At 34.1% G+C, this 24,708-nt stretch overlaps 1 long non-coding RNA gene across 1 annotated transcript in view; it reads left to right on the top strand.

Moving 5' to 3' along the window:
* The window catches only part of LOC129057704 (uncharacterized), a 1,380,833-nt gene that overhangs the window by 220,572 nt on the left and 1,135,553 nt on the right, over nt 1-24,708 (top strand). The window lies entirely within an intron of this gene.

Genomic DNA, 24,708 nt, shown 5'->3' with positions numbered 1-24,708 from the left:
AGACCATGTCAGACTAATAGTGGATTTCTCAAAAGAAACTTTACAGGCCAGGAGAGAATGGGATATATTCAGATGCTGAAAGAAAATAAAAGACTGTTAGCCAAAGATACATTATCCAGCAAAATTATCCTGTATAAATTATGGAAAAATAAAGACTTTTTCTGACAAGCAAAGTCGAGGAATTTCATCCTCACTAGACCAGCCCTTTAAGGAATGCTCAAAAGAGTCCTAAACCTGGAAGCAAAGGATTCCATCTATCATCATGTAAACACATGAATATATAAAACTCACTGGCAAAGTAAGCATGCAAATGAAGAAGAGAAAGAATGCAAATGGTACCACTAGAGAAAACCACCAAACTACAATGACAAGCAGTAAGAACAAAAGAAAAACAACACCACCAACAACAAATAATATACAAAACAACCAGAAAATAATTAGCAAAATGAGAAGAAAATCCCTCATATCAATAATATCCTTGAATTAAATTTTCCATTTAAAAGATATCTCATGGTTGAATAAAGAAAACATAATCCAAGCATATGCTGCCTACAAGAAACAAACATACCTTATCTGTAAAGAAACATATAGACTAAAAGTAAAGGGATGAAAAAATATATTTCGTACAGATGGAAACTAAAAATGACCAGGAGGAATTATATATATATATATTACATAAGAAATAATTTAAGTCAAAAACAGTGAAAAAAGAGAAAGACAATTATTATATAGTGATAAAATGATGACTCCAGCATGAGGATATAACAATTCTAAATATATATGCCCCAACATTGGAACATCCAAATTCACAAAACAAACATTACTAGATTGAAAGAGAAAGAGACTCTAATACAATAATAGTGCAGGACTGTAACACTCCACTCTCAGTATTTGGATAGATCATCTAGACAGAAAATCAATAAAGAAATCCCATTGGATTTTTTGTTCTAAACTTTAGACCAATGGACCTAAGAGACATTTACAGAACACTTTATCTACCAAACACAGAATACTCATTTTTGTCATCAGCACATAGAACATTCTTTAAGATAGAGTATATGTTAGTCTACAAAACAAGTCTCAATAAATGTTATAAAAGGAAAATCGTATCGAGCATCTTCTTAGACCAAAATGGAATAAAACTGTAAATCCATACCAAAAGGAACATTGGAAACTCTACAAATACATAGAAATTAAACAACATGCTTCTGAATGACTGTTGGGTCAATATTAAAATTAAGATGAAAACCAAAATATTTCTTGAAACAAATTAAAATGGAAACACAACATACTGAAATTTATGGGCTATAGCAAGTAGTGCTAAGACAAAAGGTTATAGCAATAAACATCCATATCAAAAGGAGAAATATGCTAAATAAACAATCTAACACTGTACCTCAAAAAACAAGAAAAGCAAAAACAAACCAAACCCCAAATTAGCAGAAGGAAAGAATAAAGATCAAATCATAATTAAATGAAATAAGAAGGTCTGAACAAACAATAAAAAGGACCAATGAAATGAAAACTTGGTTCTTCCAAAAGATAAACAAAATTGATACATTGCTAGCTAGATTATTTAAGAAAAGACGGAAGAAAACCCAAATAAAATCAGAAATGAAAAAGGAGGCATTATATTTGATATGACAAGAATTAAAAAGGTCATCAGAATCTATTACAAACAACTAAGAAAACAAACTGGAAAATATAGAGGAAATAGATCTATTTCTAGAAACATACAACCTACCAAGATTGAATTAGGAAGAAACAGTAAACATAGACAGGTACTAAGGAATGAGATCAAATCATTAATAAAATGTCTCCCCAAAGTGAAAAGCTGAGGGTTGAATGGATTCACTGTCAATTTCTACCAAACATATAAACAAGAACTAATACCAGTTCCCTCAAACTTTCAAAAAAAATTGAAGAAGAGGAAATTCTCCATAACTCACTCTCTTAGGCCAGCATTACCTTGGTACCAAAACTGGACAAGGACAATTAACAACAACAAAAATTTGCATGCCAATATCCTTGATGAACATAGATGCAAAAACTCTCAAAAAATAGTGGCTGAACAAATACAACAGCACATCAAAAATACAATACACCATGATCAATTATTATTTATACCAAAAATGAAAGAAGGGTCAACATTTACAAATCATTGTGCTACATCGCATCAACAGAATGGAGGATAAAAATCATATGGCTATCTCAATAGATGCAGAAAAAGCATTTAATAAAACTCAACACTACTTTATGATAAAAACTCTCAACAAACTAGGCATACAAAGAAAATAACTCAAAATAATGAAGACCATATAATGCAAACCCACAGTTAACATCCTACTGAATGGGGAAATGTTGAAAGTCTTTCCTCTAAGAACTGGAATGTAGCACTGAAAGTCCTACCCAGAGCAATCAGGAAAGAGAAAGAGATAAAAGGCATGCAAGTTGGAATGGGGTAGTCAAATTATTGCTCTTTGTAGATAGGATGATCTCATATTTAGAAAACCCAACATACTCTCCTAAAAAGCTCTTAGAACAGAGAAACAATTTCAGTAAAGTTGCAGGATACTAAATTAACATACAAAAATCAGTAGTGTTTATATATGCCAATAATGAAATAGCCAAAAAAGCAATCAAGAAGGCAATCCCATTTATAATAGTTATAAAAAATACCTGGAAGTAAATTTTACAAAGGAGATGAAAGATTTGTACAAAGAAAACTACAAAACCATAATAAAGGAAATTGAAGAGGATACAAACAAATGGAAAGATGTCCCATGCCCATGGATTGAAAGAATTAATATCATTAACATGACCAAACTACTGAAAGCAATCTGTAGATTCAATACAATCCCTTTCAAAATATCAGTCATTTTTCACAAAAGTAGAAAAAAATCCTGAAATTCATATGGAATAAAAAAAGACCCAGAATAGCCAAAGGAATCCTGGGCAAAAAGAACAAAGCTGAAAGTCATCACATTACCTGACTTCAAAATATATTATGGGTTACAGTAACCAAAACAGCATGCCACTGGTATAAAAATAGACATGTAGACCAGTGGAACAGAATAGAAAACCCAGAAAAGGATTCATATATTTACAGCTGACTGATCTTCATAAAAGCTGTCAAGGACATACATTGGAGAAAGGACACCCTCTTCAATAAATGGGGCTGGGAAAACTGGTTAACCATATGCAGAAGAATGAAACTAGACCACTATCTCTCACCGTATACAAAATCAACTCAAGATGGATTAAATACTTAAACATAGACCTGAAACAATTAAACAGCTAGAAGAAAACACAGGGAAAACTCTTCAGGACATTGGTCAAGGCAAAGATTTTATGGCTAAGACCTCAAAGGCACAGGCAACAAAGCAAAAAATAGACAAATGGAATTATATTAAACTAAACAGCTTCTGCACAGAGAAAGAAACAATCAACAGAGTGAAGAAACAGCCTCTTGAATGGGAGAAAGTATTTGTAAACTACTCATCCAACAGGGGATTAATATCCACGATTTCCAAGGAAATCAATAGTAAAACAAAAACAAACAATAACAACAACGAAAAACAAACAGAAACCCATTAAAAGTAGGCAAAGGACATGAATGGACATGTCTCAAAAGGAGACATACAAATGACTAACAGGTATATGAAGAAATGCTTAACATCACTAATCATCAGGGAAACACAAATCAAAACCACAATGAGTTATCAGTTTGAATGGCTATTTAAAAAGACAGAAAATAACAGATGTTGGTGAGGCTTTGGAGGAAAGGGAACTCTGATACCCTGTTTTTGAGAATGCAAATTAGTATAGCCATTATGTAAAACATTATGAAAATTCTGATAAAACTAAAAATAGAGCTACTATATGATCCAGCAACACTTTTCCTTTGGTATTTATCCAAAGGAAAATAAATTAATATATCAAAGGGATACATGCACTCCCATGATTATTTCAATGCTATTCACAATAGCAAAAATATGGAATCAACCTAAGTATATATCAATGGATAAATGGATAAAGAAAATGTGATACATATACACAGTGGAATACTATTTAGATATAAAAATGAATGAAATTATGTCATTTGCTGTAACATGGATGGAACTAGGTACCATTATGTTAACTGAAATAAGCCAGGCACAGAAAGACAAATATTGCATGTTCTTACTCATATGCGGGAGCTAAAAAAGCAGATCACACGGAGACAGAGAGCGGAATGATAGGTACCAGAGACTGGGAAGTATGTAAGTGTGTGTGTCGGGGGGTGGTTAGATAAAGAGAGAGCTGTTAATGGGTACAAACATACAGTTAGATAGGAGGAATATGTTCTTATGCTTGATAGCAGAGTAGGATGACTATAGTTAAAAATAATGTATTCATTTTTCAAAATAGATAGAAGACCTGAAATGTACCCAACCCCTAGAAATGATAAATACTTGAGTGATGGATTAATATCCCAATTACCCTGAATTGATCATTATATGTAGTACACAAGTAACAAAATTTCTCATGTACCCTATGAATAAGTACAAATGTGAGGTATCAAACTTTTTTTAAAAAGTAAAAAATTTAAAATTAAATACTCTTGGGGTTTAATATATAAGAAACTTTTTTCTCCACTTTCCTTTAGTTTTCTAGAAGTATCAAAGGAAAATTTTAAGCTATGAATAATTAATTTTCTGGGTGTTTCCACCTTGAATGAAGAGATGAGGAGGTAGAACTTACATGAGAAACTCTAAGATTTCTCCTGGGTGTGGTGTTTTCAGATGCTCCCTTGACTAATAAACACACGCAAGTTTTTTTTTTTTTTTTTTTAACTTACTTTCAGGATTTTGTAGAATTGTGGAGACCTGTGTGTAAATGAGATAAATTATTATTGTATCTGAGAGAGTGCAAAGTTGTAAATTTAATAGAAAAAAAAAAGAAAAAGATGTGTATATAGGCTGGAATCCATATTTTCTTGGGCATTAAAAGGAAATGAAATTAGAAAAAGCATGAAAATGAAAATGGTGTGTAGAGAGACTAGAGAAGAGCTAGGAAAGTGGACAAACTAAGACTAAGTCAAAGTTTTTGAGGAAGGAAGAATAGTCAGTAAGATGAAAGAAGAGAGGCTATGATAGAGAAAAGCTCAAAAAAGATCATTGTGTTGATTAATCGCAAAGTCTACATAACTTCCTAGAGTGCAGCTCTTGCGTAATATGGTGTTTCCTTGATAAAGATAAGTATTATGTGAACTATAAGAAAGTTGAGTTTAGGAGCCTTTTTCATGGTAGCCTACTGATGTTAAGTAACAAACTCTAAATGTTTTGGCTTCCCCATAATAAGAAACTTTGCCATGGGCAAAGTGGTTAAAAATATTAAAACTATGGAATAGAGTAAACTCCTTAGCTTGGTTATTATATTTCATTTCTAGGTAGTTAAAAAGGCAAGCAGAGTAATGGCAAACTGGTTTCGATAGTAAGAAATCTACCAGAGGAGAAAAACAGGGAAGCAGTAAAGAGCAAGTGGTTAATGATGTAAACAATGGAAGGAACAGCTCCAAATCTCTAGTGTAATGTGGGATCTCAAATATTTATTAAAATAAAAGTTACATGACCCTAGTAAGAGAAGAGTGGCTCACATCAGAATAAAGGGTTGGAAAATGTATGGAGCTATTGTAAGGAAAAAGGACAATTCATGATGTGCTTATTTCATATTGCATGCCTGTATCAAAACATCTAATCTACCTCACAAATATATACATCTACTATGTACCCACAAAACTAAAAAGATTTTTTATAAAAATAATTTTTTACAGATTAAAAAAATTTAAAAAGAAGAGCAACTACTGAGTAAAGTTTATAAAATGCTGGTAAGAAAGAAACAGGAAAGCAAAATGTTACTTATTATTCCTCATGGACTCATGCATTACCACTTTTTATTTATTTCTGCTTTATTAGTTTTTTCATTGATTTTGTAAGAGTCATTAAGCCACTACAATAAATAATTCTGCTTTATTTGTAATGTGATTAATTATGCTGGTAAAAATTTTTTGAAGGCTGCTAAGAAAGCCGTGCATATATTCAGAGTCCCCCCTACCTACTAATATTAGGGAACATCTTATATTCTTGCACAGATTAAACAAACAGATCTGATTTCTTACCTTTCTGTTATAATAATTGAATTATTAGAGGCAGAAATGACCTGACACATGAAATGTTAGAACCACATTTCATACAATCCCAGAGATAATTTTACTTGCCAAATTAATTCAGTTGGCTCTGTTATGAGTTCTACTACATGGATGATAAACAGGTAGAAGTGCTATAAACAAAAGATAATGATAAATGGCAGTGTATCAAGAGGGAGGTGTAGCGATGTCAAATGAAATGTCACTGAAGTCAGTGCTAACCAGACTGACTTTACAACTTCACGGTCTGGTACATGAAGGGAACAATACAATGAGTGAGTGGAATTAACAAGCATGCAAGAGTCTCTTTCCTGTGACACAAGGATGACGAAGGAAAAATAACCAGAGAGGAGGAGGACGAGTTCGTAACTGCGGAAAATCTTAGTTTTTATATTCTTCACTGAAAAGGAAAAATGAATCATTCCAAAAGGTAACAAGAAATTATACTGCAGCAAAAATTTTAATACAGGCTGCAAGTTTTGAGACATATGTAAATAAATGTGAACTACTTTACAGTGTTCTAGCACATAGTAAACACGCAAAACACATTACATATTTATGTTATCATAGTCAAAAGGTTGTTGTCACGTTGGGAACAAAATGATTTCCTAAGAAAAGGAACATATGATTTTTTCCGCCAACTCACAGCTGCATTTCCCTAAGTCTCATCAAACTACGTGTAATTAAGGGATCAAAGTAGTGGATAAATTATAACATTTGACGTATTTTGAAATAATACTTATTGGAGAGGGGCAGGCTATTTATCTTTTTATAGAAGCATTGTGATATGGTGAATGTGTATATATATATATGAAATATATATTATTTATTTTATATATATTTATTTATACATTACATATATGTGTGAAATATATAAATGTAATATTTATACATTACATATATGTGTGAAATATATATACGTATATATATAAATATGTATATATATAGTCATTTAACAAATTTTTACTGTGATTTTAGTTGGGAATAGAACAGGACATAGACAGACATGGCCCCTGCCGGCATAGAGCTTCGTGTCTCAGAGGGCAGAGGGTCCCGAGTTTGAATTCTAGCCATGCTGCTGTGTTACAGAGTAAATTTTGGCCAGATACTAAAACTTAAGGAGATACAGGTTTTTTGTTTGTTTATTTTTTGTTTTTTATATGTGAATTAGGGCTAAAAGTACTTACTCCTTATGGTTATTGTGAGGATTTAATGAAATAAAATGTATTATGCTTCATATTTATCATATAGTAGACATTCTCTTTGTTTCTTTTTCAAATTCAGTACCAGCAAATAATGTGACAGACACAGAATTCCATGAGCACAAGGAAAACTAAATAAAATCTTCACTGTTCTGAACAACAACTGAGGGGATAAGACACATTGGTATGATTTTTGTTGTTTATCATGGTATTGATATTTTGGATATTTGGACTTTTTAATGAAATTCTTAGATAAATAAACTTATAAGGTAAAGAAATTATTCTTAAGTAATACTGATTTTGACTGTTGAAATCATCACATGCATATAGGAGAAATGTCCATGCACTCTACTGTGAAATGAATGTTGAATTTTTCTTTAAATCATGGAGTTTAAGTATAGCGAGTTTTATATACAACTTCCTCTGTTCCTAGATTTTTATCAAAATAGGTCTCATTTGCAAAAGTGTGGGCAAGATCATGTATAAACTATGTTCTCAGGAAGTAAGAGATATTAAGCATTTCATATGGGAATAGAATCTGTGTTCTTGGCCTTGTGTAATGTCACAATGTCAGTGCTCAAGTTATACATCACTCACTCATGTAGGTGCCTTCCAGGGAACAAAGAGCTAAACAAAGAGCTGTAGAAATTATTCATGATCTAAGTCACATAGTTTTCATAATCTTTTATTTTACCTTCATTCCTATTTAAAGTATTATAATGCCAATATTTTTAATTGGCTATACCCAAGGTGCAATTACAAAGTACAATGTGAAAACCAGGAAATTCTGAGTTTATTAGGGAAGGTCACAAGCTTAAAATGACAGAAAAAGGATACGTCACCTATATTTATTTTCCATCTGCTCAGAAATTGTCCAGATTGCCAACACATTGATGTATCATTTACTTATAATAATGCATTAATCACAATAACGAGCAATCAATTTTTGGATGTTAAATGAACACTCAAAATTAGAAACCCTGTCATTTAGAAGGCCAGTTAATGAGAGCAAGGTGAAAAAATTGCTTGATTAGGCAGTTGACTTCTTTAATACAAATGTTTGTGTCTCTCTGAATTTAGAGTTTGCTGAACAATTGAGTTTTTATGCAAATTTTCTTCAAATTAGATAGAATAAACTACTTTTAAGAGAAAATTTTAAGTACAACAGCTTCGTCGAGCGCTTACTTTATACATATTTGATACTCATGTTGGATGTAATTGAATTGCTATGGTTTGTGTGAACTAAAGAATAGGAAATTGCAAACTTCAATTGACTGGGTATGCTAAAAAAAGGCAGTACAAAATTCAGTATGTTGATTTATATAAAATATATATATACATATGTATATAGACATATACATATCTATAGATATGTTCCTATATAGAGATAGTTCTTATAGCTATAGATAGCACATTTACATACATACATATATACACACACATATATATATGTATATATATTTCTGTATCTGAAAATTATGTCTTCTTTGGGAGCAAATTTGCCACCCATTATGGATGAGAAGGCTTTGCTTTCATAGTTTCTCCAGCATCAGAGGCTTTGCTTGTTTCCATATTGCAACTAACTTTTTTGTCATATAAGTAGTCAATGGTCCAGAGCAGGGATTGGCAAGCTGTAATCCAAAAGTCAAATCCAGCCTGTTAACAATTTTTGCACAGCCTATGAACTAGGAATAGTTTTTATCATTTTAAATGGTTGAAATAAATAAAAAATAATATTTGTGACACAAAAAAATTAAAAGAAATTCAAATTTTAGGGTCCATAAATAAGATTTTATTGCACCACAGACACATTTATTCATTTTCATTTGTCTATAGTTGCTTTTTTGTTACACTGGCAGAGTTGAATAGTTAAAACAGAGATGGTCTGGCCAGCAAAGATGAAGATATTTACCATCTAATCCTTTAATGGAGAAGTTTTTTAACCCCTGGTTTAGAAGGCATAGTGTAGAAAATAAGTACCTTGGGAGTGGGGCTGAAGTGTAACGTAGAAGTCAGCTTCTATTCTTTTTTCTGTAAGTAGGTAAAATGGGATAAAACAATTTTTTTCATCTCTGCTTGTTTATCTTAAAACTTTAAGGTACTATTCAATTTCATGTTTTATGATTAATCCGATTTTACCCTATATGTGATAGGCACAATTTTTTTATTGGTTAGTATTCTAAATTTAATTCTATGGGACCCAGATTTCTTAATTCAACAGAAAAAATATGCTGAATTGTGTTTGGTTATTTTGAAGTCTGTTATGTAAGTGTCACCTGCGTCCGTGTGAAGAGACCACCGAACAGGCTTTGTGTGAGCAATAAAGCTTTTTAATCATCTGGTGGCAGGCGGGATGAGTCCAAAAAGAGAGTCAGTGAAGGGAGATGGGGTGGGGCTGTTTTATAGGATTTGGGTAGGTAGTGGAAAATTACAGTCAAAGGGGGTTGTTCTCTTGCGGGCAGGGGCGAGGGTCACAAGGTGCTCAGTGAGGGAGCTTCTGACCAGGAGAAGGAATTTCACAAGGTAATGTTATCAGTTAAGGCAGGAACCGGCCATTTTCACTTCTTTCCTGATTGTTCAGTTACTTCAGGACATCTGGATGTATACATGCAGGCTTGGGCTCAGAGGCCCGACAGTAAGTTCTTCTATGTAAGAACAAATTAAGGCCCCATTGTAGCACATTATACTACTTTACTAGATAGGACACACTTCTGAGGTCTTTCATGTCAGAGTATCTAACATGAGACCCTGTGTGCCTTCTCACCTAGCATGCTCAATGTATAAAATAAAATTGTGCTATGTTCAACATAGTTTATTATAATGATAAGGACACTAATATTAAAAAATGTCATGATTTATTGGGCACTATTTTGTCCCAGGACTGTTCTAAATGCTTTATATGTATTAATACATTTAATCCTCACAATAATCCTGTGATTTCTAATTTTATTGCCATTTCGCTGATAAGAAAACAGAAACAGGAAGGACTCTGTAAGATGTTGTAACTCTTTTCAAACTGCTCTATTTCCGAACTTCATGAAATTCAAGATCTCTGAAGTCAAGCTTGAAATCATTTTGGAGGAGTATCATGAACACAGCACTATTTGGGGCTGGTCAACCTCCCTTCCTTCATTTACTTTCATGTTACACTGAAGTGCTGCAATTAAATCAGAATGTCTGTGATCATACGTTCTCCATTCAAAACGTATTTGTATTGTTGCTCTATGGGTGAAACCCTCCAAACTGCATAGCAACCAAATGCCTTAGTTCCTCATAACATTGAAAAGAGAGGTGCTATCAGATACTCTTCTGTATACAGTTTTGAATGATTTAGTAATGAACTCTTGTTAGTGATTCAATAGTATCATACTACTCATGTGAATAATTTGACACACTTTCTATATCTGAACAAAGTGGGACAATCTTGTGGAATGTAGTTCATTTGCATAACATTCCCTCCAGATAAGATCTACATAGTTAAGCAAACACTACATATATTTAGGAGTCAGATGCATTACGCATGCCTATTTAGAAGAGTCAAATATTTGAATATTAATCATCTTTTTTTTTCTCCTACTGTAGTATTCTTTTTATGTTCTCTCCCTTCCGTCAACACCACACAGGTGACCAAACATTTGGATTTTCCTCTCTCAGGAAAATCGTGATGCAGGGGTCAAAACCAGAAGATACTCAGAGACATCTGTCTTTCTGTAAGCTATGAAGGAAAGGTGAGCCCTTCAATTTTAGAGAGTGTGGTGGAAACTCCCTGAGGCTGAGAAAGAGACCAAGGCTCTGGGAGCTTTCCTAGTGGAGATTCCCATTTTCCTTTAGCAGCTCCAGGAAGGGAGCAGGAATTCAGAAAAAAAACCGGCTTAACTCTACATGGCCCCAGCTTTTCAACCTCAGCAAAAGTGTTTGTTCATCAAGCATGGACTAGGAGCAGTCCAACTGTTGGATATCTGGACCCATCTTGGCTCAGACAATGAGATTATTAGTGGTGCCTATTATGACTGAAAATTAGAGACACTTCTTCCTTTTGTGAAGCATTATCAGGGTTCCCTTCATTCTCGAGCAGCCTTAAGGAAGGGTTCAGTTCTCCAGTGAGTTCATGTGAATAAATTTTTCTCCATCTTAGCAGGAAAGTGGCTTTTATTTGGATTTCATTTAATTAAAAATAAATAAAGGCCAGGTGTGGTGGCTCATGCCTGTAATCCCAGCACTTTGGGAGGCTGAGGTGAATGCATCACCTGAAGTCAAGAAGTTGGAGAGCAGCCTGGTCAATATGGTGAAACCTGTCTCTACTAAAAATAAAAAATTAGCTGGGTGTGGTGGTGCATGCCTGTAATCCCAGCTACTTGGGAGGCTGAGGCAGGAGAATCGCTTGAACCCGGGAGGCAGGGGTTGCAGTGAGCTGAGATTGTGCCATTGCACTCCAGGCTGGTCAACAAGAGCAAAACTCCATCTCAAAAAATAAATAAATAAAAATAAAAGTAAATAAATAAGTATAACATCTCTGTGCACTTGAGACTGTGAGCTAAAATTATGGCCACTGTGTGTGTACATATGTACAAAACAAATACTTTTTCCAAATATCCCTAACCATGTACCATTATGTCATTCTCCTCTGAGTCATATTGATGGAAAAAACAAACTGTAAAATATTTAAAGAGGTTTATTCTGAGCCAATATGAATGACCATGGCCCAGGGAACAGTCTCTGGAGATCCTGAGAAAGTGTGCCTGAGGTGGTTGGGTTACAGTTGGCTTTTATACATATTAGGAGACATGAATTGTAGGTAAAACCATAAATCAATACATGGAAGGTATACACTGGTTCAGTCTAAAGAGGCAGGATGTCTTAAAGTGGGGGCTGGGCTGGGGGAGGGTGGAACTTACAGGCCATAGATGGATTCAAAGATTTTCTGATTGGTAATTGGTTGAAAGAACTAAGCTTTGTCCAAAAAACTTCAAGTCAGCAGAAAGTTGAGTTAAGATAACGGGGGTTGTAGAGGCCAAGGCGCTTGTTACACAGTTGAAGCCTCCGGGTAGCAGGCTTCAGAGAGAATAGATGGTAAATATCCCATTTCAGACCTAAAGGTATCAAGCTCTCATTTAATCTCTTCTGGATTTGGGAAAGATGTAAAAAGGGAAGGCCTGTCTTAATTAATGGAGATTCTCTACACTTGCAAATTTCCTCTGCAGGAGGTGGCTTTGCACATCCATTTCAAAATAAGTCAAAGAAATATGTTTTGGAGTAAAACATTTTTATTTCTTTCAGGGTCTTATCTGTCATATGATGCTATCCCAGAATCAGGTTTGAGTTTGGTAACTTATTGCCAAAATGAGTCTGTTTTGTCAGTCTTGTGATCTCTATTTATATTAATAGTTAATGCTGGTGAGTTGTGCCTAAACTCCAAAAGGGAGGGGGCATAACACGATGTGTTTGACCTTCCTTTCCATCATGGCCACCGAGAATTCAGTTTTTCAGGATTCTCTGGGGTCTCTTTTGCCAAGATGGCATCCATTCAGTGTGTTGGCAGGCTTAGGATTTTATTTTTGGTTTATAGTCACATAAAAATATACCTAAGTGTGAATAAAAAGGATTATTCAATTAACAAACACATAAACTCTTACTTTAATTTCTCAGCATGTTACATGAAAAATAGCACATTGGCTGTCTATATAAAGAGCAACAGCATGCTCATCAATTGCTATCTTTCATATGTATTCTGTTAGTTTTGGACACGTTCTCTGAGACTCTTCTTCTGGCCCATTGTTTTTGTTTTTGTTTTGTTTTTTCTCAATGTGGGTGAAGACTCTTGGGTACATAATCTATCTTCACAAAGAATCATAGTGTATCCCCTGGCAGTCATTTAATTTCCCGCCCCTAAAGAGCAGCAGTCAGAAAATACCCAACAGAAATAGCCAATAAGATCTGTCAGAGTGGATCTGACATTTCTACTTAATTATTCTTGGTAAAGGATTTGAGATTTTCTAATAAAAACTTCTATGGCAGGACAATAGATTGTAATTTAATTTGAAACTATTATCTTGCCTTGTTCTGCTTTCAGAAGGACTTGTAGAAAACAGGCTTTAATAGGTAAATAACAGCAGTTGCAAATAAAAGTGGAATATTACAGATTCCATTACCTTCATGAGGTAAATAACAGCAGTTGCAAATAAAAGTGGAATATTACAGATTCCATTTAGCAAAGGCTGAATGGCCAATTCTATGAGAAGAAAAGAAATTTAACTTACCATAAGCCTGTTTATTGCAGAGACAGAAAATGTTACCCTCTTGTCCACTGTTTATGACATTTCTTTAATAACATACTATATTAAGGACTAAACAAATATAGAAGTTTATTTTCCCATCTCCATATATTATTGAGATTTTGTTTAGTCTATAAATTAATTTCACTTGGGGCATCTGAATGCTGTGCAAAAACAGATACGCAGAGATTAGAAATTGCTGTCATTTTTTTCTTTTCTAGGAATCCACTGATAATACAATAAAAAATTTCAACTTTTACTTAAGCAGTCACTGTCTATGGTAGTATCTGGAAAGGGTATTGATTGGCCCTTCTAAAAAAGCCTAATCTCATTTGAGAGAAGATACATTTTAGGCACAATTCAGATAGAACATGGTATTTGGAGACCATTAGTAAGTCCTTGGTTCTGCCTGTAGGCAGAAAGTCGGAATAAGATAGACTGAGCTGTATATAATATGTCATTCTTACCAAAATAATTTTTTTAAGTGACTGATCATTGATTTCTTGTGAACCACAGAGGAAAACCTTCTTTGAAAATATGGAGAATAGATAAGAGCCAACAAGGTGTGATGTGAGGGTTAAGTGAAAGGCCATATTCTCTAAAATATGCCCAAACTACAGTACCACACTGTCAGAAATACTTCTACAAATAACAGCTTCCTTAGCTTTCTGGTGCTTGTTCTTTTTTATTTATTTTATAAATTAAAATATTCAATGGCATATTAGAAATAATTATTTAATCTAACTTATAAGATCTTAAAGGTGGGTGTTGTAGTTGTGCTGGAAGCTGAATAGGTAGGCAAAAAGGATGTCTGCTCTCAGCAAAAAAGCTTTGGAAGGGGAGGTAACTCAGTGAAAAGCTTTGGAAGGGGAGGTAACTGGGTGAAGGGAAGGGAAAAAGTAAATGTTATCTGCTCAACAGTTCTTTTTAGGAGTTATGCTATCTATAGGATTATAGTATTATGTTCCTTTGAAGTATTTCTTTCCTTGTTAAATTCTTTGAAATATTGAACTCCGTATATATTAAAAGCCTGGTAGTCTTGTGGCCAGTATTTTTCCCCACCGTGGAGCCTAATATGTATTTATGTTATATTTAGTATTCCTCTTTCTTTACCAAACAAATAACAATCAATTTCTTAACAAGATACAGTTTTATGACATGAAGGTTTCAGTTCATTCTTAGAGATTGGACTAGTCAGGGTTCTCTAAAGAAACAGAGCCAGGAGAGCAGGAGGTATAATTCAGTCTAAGTCAAAGGCCTATGACCAAGAGCTCTGATGTCTGAGGGCAGGGCAGAAGATGGATGTCTCAGCTCAAGAGGAGAGAGTGAATTTGCCTTTCCTTTTCCTTTTGGTTCTACTGGATCTGTCAATGGATTGGATGATGCCCACCCACATTGGTGAAGGCAAGCTTTACTCAGCCTCCCAGTTCAAATGCTAATGTCTTCTAGAAACACCCTCACAGACACACCCAGAAATAATGTTTTCCCAGCAGTCTGGGCATGCCTGAGCCCAGTCAAGTCAACATACACAATTAACTATTACAAAGACTTAAGATAGTATACTGTTATAACATTCTAGGACAGACTGCCTTGTATAAAAATGTAGCTCTTCTTTTTTTCTAGCTGTGTGACTTTGACAACCTAATTTCTCCTCTTGTTATCCAAAACAAACAAACAAAAAACAAACAAAAAAATACAGTACAATACAATAAAATGAGGATAATAATACCAAATATATAGCCCAGTTTTTGGTAAGGTTAGATTGTGTGTGTGTGTGTGTGTGTGTGTGATTGAGAGAGAAAGAGGACCTCATCTGGCACACACTAAGGGCTAAATAATTATAGTTATTGTTTATTATTGTTCATTCAAGAAATATTCAATAAGTACATATTTTCTTCCAAGTACTGTCTTTGGCACTAAGGATAAAGCAGCAGAAACCAAACCAAACTAGAGACTATAGTCATATAAAGCTTACACCATGAATTATAAGACTTAGCTATTATAGTTGCCTATTCTGAAAAACATTACATCTAACACGGAAAAAAAAGCCTTCTCCCACAATCACACAAAAGAAATCCTCTGCCAAGACTACAGATTGTAGAGGAGGCCACAAAACTGCATTGTGCTTTAGAAGATTTGCTTTATTCACTTACAGGTGTGACCAATAGCTAAGACAATGCAACTAAAATAATAAAAAAAAATAAGAGTCTGCCATAGACAAAGCTAAGTAAAAGTTGTTGCTTATTTCTTTTTAGACAATTTTTTTAGTAGTTCTCCCAGGCCATTGACATCTCTTACTTTTTCATCATGACAACAAATATCCTTAAATCCTAACGCAATACTTATCATCATTTGACACTGCATTCTGGAGTCAATCTAAGACTGTGAGAGTTTATATAGTCTAGTAACCCAGGAAGAAGTATTTGATAATTATCTAATCTAGTGGCCAATTAAGATCAAATAAGTCCAATAAAATCTTACTAATATTTTATAGAAATAAATAATATTTTGAAAAATATTATGATAAAGTCTTCATTGCTTGGAAATCATTCAAAAATTCATAATTTTGTGACTTTTTCATTTGTCTTCAATAGAATCAGAGAATAACTTTAGATAACCCATTTATTCACCCAAATAATCCTCTCCAGATAACATTGATCTGACTTCTTTAACCTTCCTTAATAGATTAGGAGAAGAAGGCATCATTTCTAAAAAATCATTGGATTAGATGGTTTATCTTACTTGGCAAAACAAAGGAATTACTGAATTTTATAGTTGAAAGCAACAATATGGATCATCAAAGACAGTAGCTTTCAAGCTTTACTTTCTTAAGCTTTGTAATTCTTTCTTCAAATAAAAATTTATGCAGAAGTCCAAAATGTAAAACAGATAAAAGGAAAGATACTCTGATTGAAATGAGGTACAAGCTCTGGAGCTCAACTCCCGTGGTGGCTGCAGTGTAATTCATTGCAAGCCAAGAGGCTCTAGTTTGAACTTCCAAATTCAAGTCTTTCATTTCTCATTTGAAGAAATTTAGGGTTGGCGAGGTCAAAATAAATACCATAGGTGAAAATAAGTATCTTTGTTTAAGGTCAGAGAGCTGGCACAAACAGGGCCATGAGTAGAACCAAAATCTCCTGATAGCTACTCCAGATTTTTTCCCCTTTACATTAAGAGATAATATTTGGCACTAAGATTAAATTGAAGGTTAAACCAGGTAATGCACTACTGTTCCATTGCCAAGGTAACATAATAGGTAGCACTGTGGGCTGGGAGATATTTCTACAACCTCTTTGGAAAATAGAATCTGCCACCATCCTTCCTCTGACCACAAGATTTCACATTCCTCAACCATGAAAAATACATTTATCCCCTCCTACACATATCCAAGTTTCATCGCATTGCTGTATCAGCTCAAAGTCCATGCTTCCATTATCAAATGCAGGTTCAGGTTCAGAGGATCCTCAGATACATTTCCTCAAAGACAGTTCTTTGTGTACCATTCCTCTTCATCTGAACACTAATGAATTAGGGACACATTATCTTAAACACCGCATCCAGCAAATGAAGGTGGGGTAGGCATAGGATAAATTCTATAGATATTCATGTTTAGAAAGTGGAAGAATTGGGAAGCCCATAACAGCTACTGATCCATAGCAATTCAGAAATACAATCAGGAAACATGCTGCTAGTTCATTGATTTGGGCTCAGTCCTACTGTCTGAAAATGATTCTGCATTGCTCTTGGTTTCATCTTTTGGCTTCTTGTTTTTGCCCTGTTAGCCATCCTTTCTTTTCTGTAAGAAATGGGTGAAGCTTGAAGCTAAGGAGTTTTCTCAGATGGCTTCTGTCTTATAGTAGCTCAAGAATCTAAAGACCTTTTTTCATTTTAAACTACCTGTAATTTTAGGTCATGATGACAATGTTTTCTTGACCTCTCCTAAAAATGTTTGGGATCTTTATAAGTCTTATTGGATGGAGTTCAGTCCACAAAGCCACATCCCCAGCTCTCTTTGATATAAGCCCTTTTCTACTTGGGACATTTTTTGAAACTGCTATGGAGCAATACTCTTAGTCTTAGAAGCCTGATTTAACATGTAGGTTTTGAGATTCTTAAGTCTTTTTTCTATTTGAAGAAGTATACTGTCTTCGACGTTATTGAGGTCTTAACAAAGAACTTTACAATCTTACCTTTGGCTTCGTCTTTGAACAATATTTTTCTTCTTCCAGCACCCTAGATTTAATATCTACCTAGAGGTTTCTTATTAATCTTAGCATATCTTGAAACCTGAGAGATTAAAAATGAGGATCAGTTTTATTTTCAAACTCATCAAGTCCTTGTTTCCTTGTATGTAACAATTCTTTCCTTAACTTATGTATTTTGTTTCTTTAGAAGGCAGCTAGAAGAAGCTAGAGATGTAATACAATATTTTACCTGAATATCTTCTTAACTAAGTCACAGAATTCATTAGGTTTTTTATTTCTTTTTTTATTGTCACAGGTAATAGCATTGCTCAACTTTCTACCACTACGTAACAAGAGATTTTTATCCTCCATCATTCAGTTTTATTTTCTTCATTTTCCTTTGAGTCTTCACAGACATTCTTCTCGGGGATCTTCAGGCTTTTGTTCACATTCTCAAGGATTTCTAGCTTCTGTTGACCATCCTTTCTCAAAGGCAATGCCACATAATTTAGGGTTTATTATAGCAGCATCCACTGGTCTGATTGCAATGACTGGATAACAAACCATCCCCAAGTTAGTGAGAAATAACAACAATCGTTTATTATTATTATTAAATTTCTTATGGTTTGAGGAATTTACTGGGCTTAGGCAGTTCTCTTTAGGCATCTCTTGTGGTTGTTTTCAGATAATGGCTGGGGCTGGGGTCATCTCTAAGGCTTTCTTATATTTCTGGCAGTTGATGATGGCTGTTAGCTAGAATCTCAACAGCATCTCTTTCTGACTGGATCCCAGTGGCAAGTTCCACAGACAGAAGCAAGTACAGGCTCTTGCCTTTGATGAACTAGCCTCAGACATCACATAGCATTTATTTCAATGTACTTTATCAGTCAAGGCAATAAGAAGAACCCACCTAGATGCAAGGAGAAAAGACGAAGCACCTCCGTTAGACATGGTAAGAAGTGTAAGAATGATGGGAATAAATGCCTTTGGAAATTAATATTCCACAAACGCTTACCGCAAAATGTCAGCTGTAATGCATTGAATAGCAGTAAGAAAACATAATGAAAACAATATAATTAGTGATATTAAACTATTTCAACTCCAATGGATGAAAACTGCCTAGTGTGTTTTTATTAATAATAGCTACTAAAAACAGTCACATTAGAGATATTTGAAAAATTGTCTATCTCCATGTTCTAATGTTTGAAAGTAGATCCAACAAAATGTATGATAGTTAAATCTGTTAGAAAGTAAATATTTCATAATACATGAGAAAAGTCATATTCAGTAGAACAAATAAATGTTTCAGACTGTGTTGAAGAGAGAAAATGGCCTGAATATGAAAAGAATAACTTCCCTATTAAATTCGAAGATAAAGTTGTGTGATAAAACATAATTTCTGAAAGACTGAGTTTGATGATATTTAACCCTGTTTGCTTAAGTGTTTTTTTTGTTTGTTTGTTTGTTTTTTTTGTGTTTGAGTCTGTCTCCTTCTGTCGCCCAGGCTGGAGTGCAGTGGTGCAATCTCGGCTCATTGCAAGCTCCACCTAGTGGGTTCTCGCCATTCTCCTGCCTCAGCCTCCGGAGTAGCTGGGACTATAGGTACCCGTCATCACGCTCAGCTAATTTTTTTGTATTTTTAGTAGAGACGGGGTTTGACCGTGTTAGCCAGGATGGTCTCCATCTCCTGACCTCGTGATCCGCCCGTCTCGGCCTCCTAAAGTGCTCAGATTACAGACGTGAGCCACCGTGCCCGGCCGTTTCTCTTTTTTAAAAGAGATTTTATTGTAAGATAAAGTATATAACAACAAAATAAAAATTACTTTAAATGATGCAGCTACTTTTGGGCAGCAATTCAACATGCTTTTGACTACATATTGGAAAAGATCTCTCATCCTTTCTTGTGGGGAAGGAAGATGGGACTAGATTAATGGGTTTCAATCTATTAGAGTTTTAAGACTGTTGGCATCTCAAATCAGGAAGTACTTAAGTCATGTCCCAAATCAGGAAGTACTTATGTCATACTTATATCAAGTTCAAGTAGATGATCATCTTAGTAAATGTCATTTAAAAAAAAATGCCCTCCTATTATTAAGTTAAACTTACCTCCCGTAGTAACTATATCTGTATATTATTCCCTTGCATATAGGCCTTTAAAGAATTCCAGAAAGGGAAAATATTTATTGAATGTCTAATATGTGCTAGGTATTATGCATGTCCTTTTAACATGGTATCTTTTATTTCCCTCATGGCCAATTCTGATATAGCTGTTCTTATCACCATTCATCTTAGGGCTTGTTTGCTTGTTGCTTTATTTTATTTAAAAAATAGTTCATGAAATATGACAGGCATGTAAAAGCATAAGGAATACTTGTGTATCTATCACCCAAATTAAGAAATAAAATATTCCAAATAAAATAGAAGTCCTCTGTGTGCCTTTTCATGACCCCTTTCCCCCCCTTCCTATCCATGAAGTAATTATTATGGATTTGTTGCTTTCATACATCAAACAATTTTATATTGTTTTGCATGGTTTAAAATATAAATGATGTTGCTGTATCTACTGCAGTGTTGCTTTCCAGAAAATTATATTTTTATTTTTCCCATGTTGATGCAGGAGTAATTCAGATTTTTTTTAACAGTGTTTAAGTTGTATAATATTCATTATGTTTATCCATTTTTTTAACATAGATGATTACATTAAGATTTTTTACCAGTACCAATCATTTTAAAATGAGTATTTTATATTTATTGACTTCTGTCTAAGAAATTAGGATCAGGATTAAGTCCTTCATGCCCACCCTAGTCTCTCAAAATATAATTCATAATCTTTTGTTCAATTAGCATTTACCTATCATTATGAATATGAAATACCACTTATAAGGAAATCGTATAGAGTTTTGCAGTTAGTTTTCACTTCTTTTTCTACTTCCCCCAAACCTCCCACTGTTACTATGGGATGGGAAGGTGTAAGGCAGGGAAATATTGCTCTTTGGTTTTGTAATTGTGTTTTAAAAGTATGTTAGTGGCACTTTAATGAAAATTTAACTTATTAAAATGAAAGGGAAATCAGTGTCAGAAAGGAAGAAATAAAGAAAAAGAGGGGGAGGTAAGAGTGAAGTTTCTATTTATATTTATTACTTTGTAATTCTATCTCATTTTTAAAAATATATTTTTCATTCCCTTTCATGAAAATGACTTGGAGAGCTGAATTTCAGTTTAGTCTTCTCAAGCTGGCTGATTCTGTATCCAGAATGTTACTCTTGATGCAGGAGTAATTCAGATTTTTTTAACAGTGTATAAGCTGTATAATGTTCATTATGTTTATCCATTTTTTAAAATATAGATGATTACATTGTTTAAGATTTTTCACCAGTACCAGCCATTTAAAAATGAGTATTTTAGACATTATTTATTGACTTTTGTCTAAGAAATTAGGATTAGCATTAAGCCCTTCATGCCTACCCTAGTCTGTCAAAATTGCACCCCAACAGGGTTGCTCATGAAAGTTTCTACTGTCAATGAAAATTTGCACTGGACATATTAAACCGGCAAGAAGATTTTTTTCAAGACTATTGCAATATGGGCAATACATTGAACTTGACTCCTCCAAAACAAAAGGCAGGGGAGTTTTTAAGCACTCTGGTGAGCTGGTAGAAAAATACCAGAGGAAGTTAGGAGGGAGGTTAGCAAATATGGTCAGGCTATCTGTGTTTGCTGATTGTGTTTATCAAATTCAATTTTACCTGCAAATTTTTATTTGTCAAAGTTAGGCTTCTACCTTGTCACAAAGACTGGGAGGTGGGGATCCTGTCTTTCTTCTTCATGACTGCATTTCAAAGGGATGGCTCCCAAGTCCTTGAGGAACACATTACTGGGTTGTAAAACAGGCAAGAGGCTGGAAGAAGATTACATTTCAAAAAGCACAGCGAGAATTTAGGACCGAAATTTTTCTAAAGTAAATGCTTTGATGCTCCCAGAAAAAAGAGATCAGGGGCCATTAGTCAGGAAGAAACCTGTCTAGATTTCCTCAAGCTGAGAGGAATGATAAGGCTGTCTCGGTCACTACAGAATCTATTACTGGATAGTTTTTCACAATAAGGACAGTGCAAAGGCAATTAAACTTTCATGCCTGAGAAAAACGTTCATCGTTTAGTGGATGGGGTGGAGGGTAACAGGGCTGCCAAATGTCCTGCAATGTATGGAATATGCTCACATAATGACAATTTTCCTACTCCAAAGGTCAATAGTGCAACCATTGAGAAATGCTGATATCCAGCTCTTTCAAAGGACATGTCTGAAGTTTCTGTGACTGGAGATCTTAGTAGTTAAGAAGCTATTGCAACCTGTGTTCTGAAATGACAGAATTATACTTCCACTTATTTTCTGCCATAGGACAGATGATACTTCCACTTATAATTTTTTATCTCAGGGTACATTTTCTCACATCTACTAGATGTACATTTCCAAGTACTGAATTACAGAGTTCCTCATCTTCCTCTGCAAAGGTCACAAAAATATATATGCCAATTATGTCCAAGAAATGTCCTTGATTTTTCACAATTCATGGAGATGACTATGCATAAAATGATTAAAAATTACATAATTACATGAGTAATGGACTTCCAACTTTATTATAAATTATTTACAAAATTTTGGTGGTATGATTTTCTCATAGTTAAAAAAGTTTAAATAAAAACTTCACCTCTGTAAGAGGGATGTTACATGGAATAAATCATGTCTGAAGAATTTGTTTCCAATTTCGTCAACCCTTCAGTAATTCCAAACAATGGGACTGGCATAGGGTGATCTAATTTTGTTATAATCTTTTTCTGCATTACCAACATCTTTTAAACTACATTATTGAATTACATTTCCTGCTGTAGATAATCTCAAAAATCTCTATTTTGTTTGAGTAGAATGCAAAACCAAAAATAACAGATTGTGCTATTTTGATAGGTAATTTTAAAATAAATAACTGAGATCATAATATACGTTATTCTATGCAATTAGGGATTTCTGGAACCTTTTCTTATTGCAACATATGTGGCAAATATATGGCTATTATATACTATTTAATAGTATATACACTATTATTATTACTGTTACACTATTATACTAATAATTATACCATTATTATATTATACCATTATTATTGCTATATATACTATTATACTAGTATTATATATACCATTATACTATTATATATGTGTATATATATATATAAAATAGTATATAATAGCCACAAATATACTACTTATTCAAACCTATTCGAATGCTTTTTTATTATATTACTGAATACTGCATATCCTCCACTTGAGTGTAATAACACCCATATAAAATCAAATAAACTTCCTGTCCCCATATCTTACTTTAAATACCTTACCCACTCTCCTTGCTTCTCTTCTGTGGTAGGCAGAGTAATGGCTTCCGAATATATATGCTCCCTAATCCACAAAATCTGTAAAAATGCTATCTTACAATGCAAAGGAGTCTTTGTAGATGAGGTTAAAGTTAAGCGCTTTGAGAAAGGGAGGTTTTCTTGTGTTATTCAAAGAGGCCAGTCTTACCACATGAATCCTTAGAATTGGAGGATTTCATGGCTGAGTTAGAGACAGTGATGTTATAACCAAGAAAAAAAAAAAGGGGGTCAGAGAGAGATGCAATGTTGCTGGTTTTGAAGATGAAGCGGGCCAGGAACCGCAAAATATGTTAGCCTTTAGAAGTTGGAGAAGCCGAGGAAACAAAATTCTCTTCCAGAGCCTCTGAAAAGGAACACAGCACAACTTATATCTTGATTTCATCCCAGTGAGACACATGTTAGATCTATAACCTACAAAACTGTAAAATAATACATTTGTATTATTTATGCTTCTAAATTTGTGATAATTTGCTAACAGCATAGAAAATGAATACAGTTTAACAGCTAATTTCTTTTAAAAGAGGCATCTCTTGTTGCTGCTAACATTAATTCACTTTGAATTTTTTCTCTAAACAATTCCTAAATTCTTATCACTCTGCTGATTTGTTATCAAAGACATCTTTGAACTTTATGTCTCCTAAATCCAATGGTTACTTCTCTATTTTTATCTCAACTGCCCCCTTAGCAATATTTGAATCAGTTGACCAATTTTCCCTTATTAAAATACTGCATTATTTTCAATTTAGGGAAAACCCACCTACCTGGGTTTCTTCCTATTTCCAACCTCTCCTTACATGATTTTGCAAATGTTTCCATTTCCATAAATACAACATATGTAACTTATTACTGTAAATTTCCCCTGCCCAATTCCAATATCCGATTGTCTTTTTCACTTGGTTATCTAATCATATGTCAAACATTGTGGGCAAACCACAATTCTTAATTTTCGTTTCGAATCTTCTCCTCACACTCATTCTCTTTCTCAAGCCAAACTCCTAAAAATTACCCTAGATTTTTTTTTATAGCTAAGCTTTCATGTTCAGTCCTTTGAAAATACTACTTTCCTCCCTGTCTCCGAACTGTGCGCTTCTCTTTATTGCCTTTAACATGTTCTAATTCAAATAATCACCATCTCTTGCCTTGACATTACAAAGGCCTCCAATAAGTCCACTTGCTTCTGTTCTTTTCACCTCCTTCCCTACTTGAAAATACTGTTCTTTAAATAACTGCCAAAGTGATTTTTTTAACAATGTAAAACTTATAGAATCACTTCCCTTATAGCCCTCAAATGAATTCACAATCCTCCAGTGGAATTTCATTTTATTTACAATGAAAATCAAACTCTAGCCTCCAGCTCTGCATTATATCTTCTCTACTATCTCTATGATGTTGCATCAGAGGATACGCTTCCATATACTCCAGTCTTCAACCATTGTGTGCC

The sequence above is a fragment of the Pongo abelii genome, chromosome 12, assembly GCF_028885655.2.
Source record: "Pongo abelii isolate AG06213 chromosome 12, NHGRI_mPonAbe1-v2.0_pri, whole genome shotgun sequence".
Taxonomy (NCBI): Eukaryota; Metazoa; Chordata; class Mammalia; order Primates; family Hominidae; genus Pongo; species Pongo abelii.
Note: the sequence above shows the minus strand (reverse complement) of the source record. Positions and strands in the feature narration are given on the sequence as shown.